Raw genomic sequence first — 12,758 nt, 5'->3', positions numbered from 1 at the left:
GTAACTGTCACTTTAAGATTGCTTACTATTTTCAGAAGACTGCAGTTAAGAATCTTTGACAGGAACTTGTCTGAGCCTCTTTTCCTTTTGTCGTTACCTTGTTTTTATCACAGGAATGGAGTGCTGGTGATTCTTTACTCTGGAACATAACTGTAGGGGGAGAAACTTTCATGCTGCCTTCTGACAAAAGCATTTTGTAATCTGTCTTGTCTAGCTGTAGTGCTGAACGCTTTTTAGTTAACGGAAGCTGTAAAATCTTTTCACCAGGAAGTATTATTTGCTCGGAATGGGTAAGTGAGAAGTGGTGCTACGTACTGCAACAAATAGTCTGTTATTTTGTGTTTAAAATTATGTCCAGATTTTCAGGTTTCTAATTAATAACTGAATTGAAATGGAGAATAGAAATGATTTGTTCAATCTGTTTTGGTGTAGCACGTTTTAAAAAAAACAACGTTGAGATGTTTCTGTGGTGATATTTTAGGGAAGAGGCATGCAACTGATTGAAAAGGTAAATGTTTTCAGGATTTTTTGTGGGGATGCGGGAAATTGTTAATTGGAAATTGAATAGTATGTTCTTCCTCCAATGCAGAACTTTTTTGTACTGTCTGGCTAAATGCATAATAAGCCATCTTTAGAAATGAAAGAGACTCTAGTTAAACTGCTAGTTTTTCTTTCCACTGACTACTTGCAACATACTTTCTGACAGGAAGACATCCTGAAATATCAGTCTGTCATGTTCTAATACAAAAAGTTAGCACAAATTGCCACCCCATTTCAATAACAATTCTTTTATTTTTTATAAAGTGGAGCTTGTTGAATATGTTGACACTAATGCTGCAGAGAAAAACAAGTACACAGTACAGGGCATAAAAAACCAGAAAGAGTGTTCATAATGAAGTTGAATGCAGTTTTCAGTATAATAAAAATGTCATGAGCTAACAGAAAAATATTTTTCTCTGTTAGTCATACTTCCTTCAATTAGCTCATTTTCAGATTTTTATTAGAACATGTTGTGTTGAAACAAATAGAGGGAACAATTACCTTTTAGTCAATAACGTTAAGTTTACTTAAATTGCGGGGTGGGAGAATCCAGTAGACTTCTGTGTAGTAATGTCTCACCTTTATTTTTCAGTTTATTTTAATTATACTTTTGAAGAAAATGACTTAATTGAGGCTGGTCTAGGTAAAGACTGTGTAAGATGTTCTGTCTCTAGTCTTAATCAGTTCTTTTCTCTCCCCTCCCCCCTGTTTGTATAGCCAGGGTTAATTGTTTTAGTGATGTTTTCAGAACTCCATTGTTTGAGACACATGGCAAAAGGTAGAAAGGATCTGCTTTTGTTCTATATTTTTCTAACACTTTTCAGAATACTGTAGTTCCTTCTTTTTTCCAGATAAGGAGTCCTTTCAGTAAAAATATAGATTGCTGTCTAAAAGGTAAAAAACTAAGCAGGAAATTCTTAATAAGAGGAGCAATAAATAAATAAAAGGACTTTCAGATAAGCATGCATTTTAACTGCCTTGTTCCCTAGTAAATCAGGAAGAATGAGAACCCCACCTTGGCACTCATTCCTGTTCTAGTTAAGGTGTGGCCAATGAACACCTGGAAAAGGCTGCTTGCTGGTCTTAAGCAAACTGTTTGAAAGGCTTTACAATGTATTTGCCACTCATAAAAGATAGCATTATAAGTGAAAACTTCCTATGTTAGCAATCTAAGAAACAGGTAATTTTATCCATGCTCCTTCCACATTCTTGCACTTAAAGGAAGCAAGACATATTGCCACTCAAAATTATCTTACCTTGTTTGATCACTGCACTTCGAAAAGTCTCTTCATATGATGTACCTGTTTTGAAGTATTAAAGTGAAAACAGAGTTAAATGCACTCCAAAAGTGGCCTTCTCTGATCCCTAATTTTTCTTTGAAGCATTGTATTTCTGTGGTGAATTTCAAATCCCACTTTGACCTCTGATGTAGTTGACAATGAGGAAGACTTGAAATGTGATTTTAATTAATGAACAGCAGTGCTTTCATATTCCGCTTGCCAGGAAGATCCTCTGAAAATCTGGATGCTGGAGAGAATGAGTGAAAAAGAACTTATAAAAGAGCCATTCTTTTAAACATTGACTGGTTGGTGGTTGCTAGAAAAAGTGCCGCTAGAATTACAGCAATTGTAGTCATAAATAGATTGTCCAGTTTATTTGACCCACATATGTGTGTTCTGGTAACACACAGTATTTATTATGTGAACAAAGTCAGATAACATTATTTGAGTACCTCTGTGGAAGTTCTGAACTCAAATGTTGTTTGAACCTGTCCTCATTCACAAGAGCAATTAACTCGCCCCTCTCTACCTAATAATAATATGAATGGTTCAAGCAATATAGATTCTTCTCTTGCATCTTTTCATTGCTGGGGAAACCACTGCAATATACAGTGGTGCCTCGCTAGACAAATTTAATTCGTTCCACGGGTCTTTTCTTATAACAAAAAATTCATCTAGCGAATCCCATAGGAATGCACTGATTTTTTTTTGAATTTTTTTTTGCCCATAGGAACGCATTAATTGAATTTCAATGCATTCCTATGGGAAACCACGATTTGCTAGACGAATTTTTCATAAAACGAATTCGTCTAGTGAGGCAACCTCCGCTCGAAAAATCCTTTCGTTAAGAGGAAATTTCGTTAAGCAGGGCATTCGTTAAGCGAGGCACCACTGTAACTTGAAATGATCTCTTTAGAAAATGAATAGAGTTGGTGTATGGTGCTCATCTTCTACCAATGTCCTTATCATGAGTACCTTCATGTGGATTTTGGTGCCACCTGATCTGCATTTACACCTATATGAATGAAATAGCATAACCATTTTTCGTAATATTTGGATCAGGGTTTTAGAATATCACTTTAAAATATCGCATCATTTTTATATCTGTTTTACAACACACAAAATACACTATGCTGTGTGGGACTTTGGGTGTTTAAAAGACAAAGTTGGTGGCTCATTTGTAATCACCAAAGGATCATAAGAACCAATTTAGTGTCAATAAATCAATAGGGTAGGCCAAAGTGAGTCATGGCCTTAGCTGTTCTAGGATAGGCGATGGTTGTCTTATCAATAGGCAAAACCTGTCTTATAACAATCAATAAATAGATATAGAGCTCAGAAGTCTAGCAGCAATGTCCCTACTTTTCACCCATTCCTTAATGGGCAATTATGTACGCAATGAAAAAAATTAATTAATTTTTTCTGGCTGTCATCTTCCATAATTCCATGTGCCATTCCAACTAATATACCATATCTATCAACTGTTTGCCATGCAGTCCCAGCTCTAGGGGTAGTCCTGGTGGCGCAGGGCGCAGGGCTGGCAGGCGGGGCGCTGTGCGCGGCGCCCACCCACTAGGGCGGGGGCGCCGGAGTGATCTCCGCCCGTCGGGCGCCAGGGCACCTGACCTGCTTGAGACTGCCCTGTGGCCATGACTAGTACGATATGAGCAAGTTTCCATTTCTTCTTACTGCTGGAGAAAGGTAGACCCTATTTAATGTAGACCTCACCTTTTCACTATGATGTACAAAATTAATGGAGCACCAAGCACCTCTGGGAATGCATTCAACTAACATGGTATGACAGTAGCATACAAAGCAGGTGGAGCAAGCTGTTAGAAGTGGCTACAGACTTGCTGATTCTGTAAGCAAGTCATGTACAGTGGTACCTCTACTTACGAATTTAATGCGTTCCGAACGCACATTTGTAAGTCGAAAAAAATTGTAAGTCGAATCCCATAGGAATGCATTGGGAGAAAAAATTCGTAAGTTGAAGCAACCCTATCTAAAAATTCGTAAGTAGAAAAAATCCTATCTAAACCGCATCCAAGATGGCGGACAGAGCTCCATTCGTAAGTAGAAACATTCGTAAGTAGAGTTATTCGTAAGTACAGGTACCACTGTAATCCTAAAGGTGTAAAGTTGCTGGTTTAGCAATATATTTTTCATTTTCTGTAAACCGCCTTAAAGATTTTATTTTTATACAACCTAGTGGTGTATAAATTTTTTGAAACAAAGTATTATAGAATGCATATTGCAGTAGGGGAAAATGGCTAATGGTTTTGCTCTTCTGAGTTGTGTGACATTTGCAAATTTTGAAACAAGTCACACATTAATCACACATTTATCTTCTTAACTACCTGAGCAAATAGTATCCATCTTCCTTAAGCTTTCTGGGAGAATTCTTTGAAAAGTGATAAATATATAATTTTTGTGGTTGTAGTAGTTCAGCAATAGTCCTTCCTGATTAAATTCTAATGGGTAAAGACTTCACAGTAGTTAAGCATTTCTAATATGGTCTGGTTGTTCCTTTTTAAAGAATTAGTAGTATTCTCAAGTCCAAGATAGTTCACTTTCATCCTGTTGATTGAACTAATATAAAAATAGATGCCATCAGCTATAAACTAGGCTACAGTCCTATTTACACTTATGTAAATTATGCCTTATACAGAATGGGCCTTACTTCTGAGTAAATCCAAGCCTAATATTACTGTCGTAAACATCCATCGCTGTAAGTTCTATCAGAATTCTCTTATTCTGTTTTGGTTTAAAAGCACAGGGATTTTAAGGCTTAATGTTACAATTTTCCAAGTAATTCAGATAATCCTCAAATATGTTAAGGTGGAGTTTTCCATATGGCAAGACCCTCAGATGTACAGTCCTGGCACAGCTGCAGGAACCATTGTGTCCACTTGCAGTTTTTAGAAGTCAGCAGGCAAAATAACATTCCCTTAAGCACTTTCTGCACTAACTTTTTCCTTTCTCTCTCAAAAGCATTCACTAAGATTTAGACCCAACAACAACATGTGCAAGGCTAAATATCTTGTGTTCCAATTTAATCAAGTTACTGTACATCAACTAGATTAATGTTCCTATTTGCTTCTTAAAATTATTTCATTTATGAATCACTTCCTGTGAAGCATCTCATAGTGATCCCCCCCCAAAATTTTTCCTTATAATCTGAAATACTTAACCACTTTCCATTATGGCATTGCATTTGCCTACAATGAATGGAACACCATATGCATTATCTTGCCTTTTACTTTAAGTTTAAAGACAGAGGACAGAGGCTAAGTGATGTGAGGAAATGCATCCTTCAGGACCAAAAAGTGCAAGAAATTCCTCCCTGCTACTCTTAACGAGTGCAGAAGATCTGAGGAGCCACAGCAATTGCCCTGAAGAGGAGAGGAAGTAGGGAACAGCTTCCATGTTCCAGTTAGAATACCAATGAAAATATGGTGTTGAAGGAAGCTGTAGTGCAGGGTTGAACTTTGACTCCAAAGAGCCAGCATGGGCAACTGTAATGGATGGTGGGAACTGCCCCCCAAACATTTTGACGACCACAAGATCCGCTTCCCTTGGCCTTCATGCCCTTGGCCTTTCCAAAGTTAGGTTAGTGACCTGGCATGACAGAAGTGATAATGCCAAAGTTCCACATTAAAAGGAGAGGAATTTTGACAGAGGCATTGGTGCTTTCTGTGGGTGGGTGGAAACACACCAGGGACTACCTATGTGTTTTCTGTTGAAGTTAGGAGTGCCCAAGCTCATTGATTTTACTGGGCTTGCATGTAGAGAAGTACCCTATATCTTACTTAGGATGGGTTCACATGTTACGTATTTAGGTCCTGATTCATAGCTTTGTTGTGCTGCACAAGATGTTTCTGTGCTGGTACACTTGTAGACCCAGCAAATATCAGTTATGTGTGGATTCTAGGAATCACAGGGTTGTGTAGCAGTAATGCTGCTGTGGCTCGAATAATTCATTTATAGCTCTTGCAGGAAATGCAGATCATAGCACCTTATTTTATCCCAGCTCGGAATAGAGAAGCTCTGGTTCTGTGGTGGCAGATTTCGCTGTTAGGTATGCTAGCAGGAGTAAGATGTATGGCAGCACGGAAAAATCGTTTTACTTACATTGGTATGTTTCTCTCTTTTTATGTCCAGTAAAAGTTGTCTGCAATAACCTTTTGCATAATATCCATCTCTCTTTAAAGAATTAATGATGCATCTCTAACAAGTATCTGCAAAAAGTGTAGTGTGTGTAGTGTGTGCCCCTTAATTTTAGGTACAAAGGTATTAAGTAGCAATTCTATTAAAAATATTTGGAATAACTGACTAAACAAATAAACTATCCAGTAAATATAATTTATCAAAACTTACCTGAGCTAGACCTTCCCTAGCCCAGGTGTAGTTTGTGTTGTTTTGATTAGAGATGTATTATATATGAGAAAGTTACTCTAATAGCCCATAGGATTCAATCCTAAAGATGTTTATTAAGAATTAATACCCACTGGCCTTAGTGAGAATTACTTTTGAGTAAGCACACCTTCCATTGGGATGCTAAAATAACTCTATTACTAGTATTCACTGCCAGTGAAATGGAATCCATGCTGATGATCCTTTTGAAATGCCAGTTATTTGCTGTACTGTATATTTTATAATCTTTTCTCCAGTGGGAAACACACAGTGGGAAATTCAGTGTGTTCCCGGGATCTTTTATTGCCAGATTACATTTTGTACAGTGACAATTATTCTGTATTCCTAATGCCAGTCTCAGTAGCCCCAGGCAAGTGCTAGTCACATATTAAGTTTGACAAGCAATTTGTGTTGCTTTTAATTTCCTCTGGTTTTCGTGTCATTTTTCCTGAACTATAATAAGGACAAATTCATCTCAGGATATGTAGCTCTTTGATATGGGGCTATCATACTTTGAAGATGTCTACTAAAGAATGGGGAAAAGAACATTCAATGGGCATTGATTGTCATTGTGTTTTTAAAACAAAAGCAGTTTAAAGCTGTGTTTCCACTGGCTTCAAACACAGCCAGGATTTCAGTTCTAGCATAGATGCGTTTATAGCTCCACTTTAGAACACTGCTTCGAGTTTTAAAGACATTATAGTATTCTGGCTTTTTATGACAGTCACCATTGACTGTCACTTATTGCTGAGTTTTTCAGAAGCTCTTGCACTCCCTGGAAAATCCAAATAAAGATTTAATTCTTAAGGATGCAGAAAACCCATTATGTTCTTGTGAACACGAAAAAATAATTGTTTAGACATGGGTTCAATGGGCTTGAAAATCAGCACACTTGCTGTATAGTGGTGATTTTTTCAGAGGAATTATTCAGTATAGCTAATACCAAACAAAACAGTTGTAAATTGATGCTCAATTAAGACTTAGGGGTAAAATCAAAGGCTTCACATAAGAAATGAGTTTTTAAGGAAGGTTTACAGAGATGGCACAACATGGGTATTCTGGGAGGATATTGCAGGTGTGAGGTGCATCAAGGATGAATTCATTTTTAATAGTCCTACATTTATCATCTTACTTTCTAATATTGCTGCTTATATTTGGAATCCAAGATGCTTTACCTTGGGAATGGTTACAGTGTAGGTGTCTCCAGCAGCTTAGTGCTTTTTCATTTTCTGAATCCCCCCAAACCCCATCATGATTCTATCAACATTTCCTCAGATTTGTTCCCATTTTCCTTTCAGGTCTCCCCATCCACTTGTACATAAGCAATTAACTTTCTGCTTTTGAGATTCCCTTTCTGTGTGGCATTCCTGTGAAGACATCCTTCTTAAGGAACAAGAGATAGGAAGCCTTTGACTCTTCAGATTCTAGTTCTGAATATACTTGCTGTTCTCTCTTTCTTTGGAATGCTCAGATCGGCTGGCCTGGAGGTTCTCAGTGGTCTCTACCATAGAAAAGTGGAACAGACTTCTGTCTTCTTTCTCACATGGGCTGTAATGTAGGCTCTACCCCGAATGTAGGATGTGGTCTTTCTCCTCATTTCTCTCTCTCTACTTCCTTTGAACATGGTGAATGTGAGGATTGGTAGTTTGAAAGCATCCCCACATGATGATCTGTCTGTGTGTGCAAAGCTACCACATTGAAGAGGACTGCACCACATGCCTGTTTTCTGCAATCTGCTTGTAATTTCTACTACTTGTGCCTTCAAATAGTGATGTGTTTTTCCTTCTGCATCCTTTTCTGTTTCTTTATTTATTTATCATTAGGTGATGTAGCATTCAGGAGTGGTTTATCGGTGTTTGTGTGTTGTGTATTAGAAGGTACACGTGCAGTTAACTGTGTAATAATAAATCAGGGGTTGCTTGTGTGCAGTTTGGGTTTGCACCGCTTTCGGCCATCTTTCTTGCACTTAAATTTCAGTGGTATGTGTGCCAGTTTTAAGTGGTAAGTGGGTCTCCTACTTTGACTCCTCACTATTCCTGTCTGTAACTTTGGCCAAAAAATCTCTAAACTGATTACATGTTGAACAGGCATTTTAAAATGAGTCAGTTCCTGTTCTTTTGGCTGGAGCTTCGTTGGGAGTTCTCAAAAATGGTATTTCAGAATGTGGATGTGGTCAGCCTAGTCACTTTCAAAGCATCTTAAAGGAAACCAACATCAACTGTGAAAAGTGAACTTTGCAACGGTACTGGTATACTCTAGAATGCCTTCTCAATCACAAGGTGCACTGCAAGTCTGTCTTGCTTTGGGCTAAGCCTTCCATAGTATGAAACAGGTTGCTTCTCAGTCCTAATCATTTCAAAGTTGTTGGCAAAAAACAGATAAGAATAAGATAAGAGTGAATGTGGTGTAGTGGTTAGAATGTTGGACTAGGAGCAGGGAGACAAGGGTTCAAATCCCCTAATCAGGGCTGCCAGGCCTCCACATTTGGCTCACCATGCCATTCTTGCCAAACCACAACCACCAGCCAAGACCCTTTCACAGTAGGGATTGTATTGTATTTACACTGCAGAAGGTACATTTCCTGCACATAACTAAGAAGTTTTTTTCTAGTTCCCGGAAAGGAGTCTGTGTACTAAGTGAAAGCAAATAATTAGATGTCAAAGCATACAGCAAATGTACAAATACATTCATATAAAAATGTAAACAGATGTACATTACTCATGAAGAAGTAAAACTTCCTAAGCAGATGGCAGAAGTATTTACGATGGCAAAGTTCTTTCCTGGTAAATGCTTAGACCCTTAGAAGTAAAACTTCCTAAGCAGATGGCAGAAGTATTTACGATGGCAAAGTTCTTTCCTGGTAAATGCTTAGACCCACCAGTGGAAACTTCTGCACTCATTCATTGAAGAAAACTTGTTCAAATGTAAGTGCCAGCAACAATGACCAAAACTTGATCCCTCAAAACAAGTTTTCATTTGCCTTTTCTGGGCTAGTTGTAGTACATAGCATTCCAAAAGAGCCCATTTAATTGCAGCACAGGAGAAAGAGAAGATTTCCTGCATACTGTGAAGTAGTCTCCCTTAAAAGGGAGCACAAGACACCTGAACAAAAACCACCAGATTCCATAGAGAGAGAAGTTCCTGTAGCAGGTAAAGCCACTTTACACTGAGCAGAAACAGTTTTGTGCTGCAGCTACCAAAACTTCTTACACTAACTGTGGAGATTGCAGAAGCAGAAGCCATTTGGGTCCTTCTGACCACAGCAGTTCCTTCTCTCCCTTGTCTCTTCCTTTTGTGAGCTATCTTTATAGGGAGGCTGAGATGTAGTGCTGTCTTCTAATGCCAAGGTTAGAGAGGTGTCCCATATCCTAACACTAATCTGTGTGCTCACCTGCCAAAAGATGGCTGCTGGTGGATTTGAAGGCAGAGTAATTTAAGGAGGCCCAGTTTGAAAAGTTTTAATCACACATATAATATCCCTTTAGAAAAAGCATGTTTAGCTTTTACTGCAGTTTTACATAAGAAGAATCCAGAGTGCTTTGATTTCCAATATAATCTATGCTGGTTGCTATAGCCCTCTCTCTTGCAGGCTGCTATTAGAGTGTGAACTGCTCTTGTGTTCCTCTTGTGCTTGTTAGTGAAGAGCTCGGGAAAATACTAATTCCACACATTGATTCTAACCTCTTTATTACTGCAGCTATGCTGCTGAGCTTGGCTTGAGGAAAGGTTGAAATTGGGACATCACCATTGGCTATGAATTCATGTTCTCAAGCCTCTTTGATGCTGCAGCCAACTGTCAACTCAATGTTTTTGCTTCCCCCCTTTATCTCCTCCTACCTTTTATTATTCCTATTCTTGGGTAGTCTTCTTCCTTCTGCTTCATTCACTTCAAATGCCATTTTCCCAGTAATTTCTCTGTAGCTGACCACTTTCCATACCACTTTTAATCAATGTTTCTTCAGTTCTTGCAATGCTGCTTCTCTAGCTATCTTCTTTCCTCCTCCATCCCCATACTGTGTGGGCTTGCTGAACTTTCTTACACCTACCAGGTCATCTTTCAGCAAATATTGTTTCTAACATCTTTGAAATTATTCTTAACAGTGTTAGGAATAGGAAAATTTCACTGCTCATGCCAAAAGCCTCAACATTGTCTTCTAAATTCAACCTACGTATTGAACTTATCCCTTGATACATTCTGCCTCTGTCAGTATCTCTACAGCTTTCCATGTGCCCCCCAACATGTGTTTTGCTTATGTGGTCAATCTGTTTGAGCTTTCTGCCCTCCATTGTTCCGGTCTTCAGGATTCCTCATTGGCTTGAGCTCCTTTCCCCCCCTATGACTATAGAGAGCAGGCATACAGATTGTAATGGCTATTGGAAATGTTATTCTCCCATTTCTGCATCCCCATATAATTGCATGAATTATTATTTTTTCCTTTCATGAATAACTTCCTAGCCAATAATGGGAAGTTAATGAGAATAAGTCTAAACTTTTTTGCCATCTGCCTGAGAGGGAAACGTTCAATAGGCAGCGAGTGTTTTGTATATTTCAATAAAATACAAAATGTGCATGACTTTTTATCATTTGACTTTGCTTTGCTTAGTGGCTGCTAATTAGGGGGCTTGCCATTAATATTGCCTTGCTACTGTACACTACTTCTTTACTATATCTCTGGAGAATTCATTAAAAGTTTCATGGTAGCAATCGCCAAAATGGATAGAGACCCGGTGTTGTGCAGGATGCAGTTGTTGTAAAAAGTTGCTGTAATAATCAGGTCAAGTTAGCCCTTTTCAGATAACAAATTGAGGATATACATTCACATACATGGAAGGAAGTGGGATCACAAGTTTTGTCCCTGACCCTGTTCATTCAAGATCATCATCATGTATTTATTTATATGCTGTCTTTCCACAGTAAACTATGCTCAATGTGTCTCACAGCATCAAAATGTTTCACATAAATCAGTAGCTTTTACAGTACATAAAAATCAAATAGTCATATAAGCAATGAACTAATGAAAACATTTCATATTAACAAATATACATTAAAATTGAACAAGTCAAGAGTAACCCAGATTAGCAGCAAAAACAAACAAACCTTTTGCTGACTCTTCTTTCCTGTGGCTAATTCTTATGGCTTTGATTGGTTACTGTTCTGTTTATGAAAACTAATAAAAAATATTTACAAAAACCAGAATGAAATCCAAAATGAAAACTTGCCCCAGCAACAGTTCCAGAGCAATAGCCCACCCCCAATGGTCTGTAGATATCGTGAGCCGCAGAAGCAGACTTTGTAACTGGGGGCAGTCAAAGCCCCATGTGGAGATGGCCCAGACGAGCAAGGAGCCAGTCTTGCAGGACTCAGTGAGGTAACTCCTATGCATGTACCAGGATGCATGTATGATCTCCAGATGATTGGGAATGCTGAAAAACAGAATCTAATCAGAACTTGAACAAATGTGCATAGGTCATGGTTGGAGCCTACCACTATTATGCAGCTCTCATCATTCTCTTTCCACCTTTGTATGATCATATCCCCAGTTTGTTATTAGAAAAGGGCTCCTGTATATCACTAATGAACAGCCTTTATTGACCCCTCCTGTGGAAAATCTAAACAGTTAAAAACCCTCAGGTCCCTGGTTCATCCTTGTATTTATTAATCCTTGTATTTATTAATCATAACTGGAAACCAATCTCTAGTAATACACAAAGAAGGTCTCCTAGACACGCTTTGAGATAAAACTATCTACCTCAAACCTGTACTTTTCCCACAGTTGCATCGAATTTACAGATTTCCTTTTAGCAGTGAGAGGCATTTAGATATTGATATTGCTGTATTCTCTAGTCAGCTTTTAAAATGCCTGCAGCAAATGAGGATTACCTTGTCAATATACGTATTCTATTGCCATTGGAAAATTGATAGGCTGAGAGCTAAATATTTATTTAGGTAACCTTAACTAGATTAGAATATTAATCAACAACCTTCTCAAAAACTGTCTTTATTTATCCAGCTTACAAAAAATTTGGAAGCTGTCACTTATTGCCTTTATGCATTGGGGTTATTAAGAAATAAACTATTACACAACTTTCCAAAGACATCTGAAGGCTGTCCTGTATCAGGAAGTTTTTGGTTTTTTTAATGTATGATGGTTTGCTGTGTTATTATGTTGGAAACTGCCCAGAGTGGCTGGGGCAACCCAGTCAGATGAGTGGGGTATAAGTAATAAATTATTATCTAACTATTATTCTGAACCCAGCAAGCAGAATCCTAAAGGGAAAAAGGCAGGTGAGGTTGAAGAGGAGAGTAGGGAAGTGGAGGTTTTGATGATACCATGTCTACTAAATTCTGCAAGGGGGGAAATTTAGCTTACAGTAAACTGAAAGCTAAGGAGCATCGCAAGAAAATTTCTCAAGTTTTTAGAAGTCAGAAGTAGACTGTGCTCACAAGATGCTAAAGGAATTCTCAACGTACTCCCTGATCTGTTGTGATGATAAATTACTATGCTTGCTAATGTTATTAAATTG

At 38.2% G+C, this 12,758-nt stretch overlaps 1 long non-coding RNA gene across 2 annotated transcripts in view; it reads left to right on the top strand.

Moving 5' to 3' along the window:
• Positions 1-9,713, top strand: part of LOC118084659 (uncharacterized) — a 61,493-nt gene extending 51,780 nt beyond the window's left edge. For both annotated transcript variants that reach the window (XR_009557466.1, XR_009557467.1), the window contains one exon: positions 114-9,713. This is a non-coding gene — a long non-coding RNA (uncharacterized LOC118084659). The remainder of the gene's footprint in view (positions 1-113) is intronic.
• Positions 9,714-12,758: the final 3,045 nt, after the last annotated feature.

The sequence above is a fragment of the Zootoca vivipara genome, chromosome 4, assembly GCF_963506605.1.
Source record: "Zootoca vivipara chromosome 4, rZooViv1.1, whole genome shotgun sequence".
Classification (NCBI taxonomy): domain Eukaryota; kingdom Metazoa; phylum Chordata; class Lepidosauria; order Squamata; family Lacertidae; genus Zootoca; species Zootoca vivipara.
The sequence above is the reverse complement of the archived record's forward strand: the minus strand, read 5'-3'. Positions and strand labels throughout refer to the sequence as shown.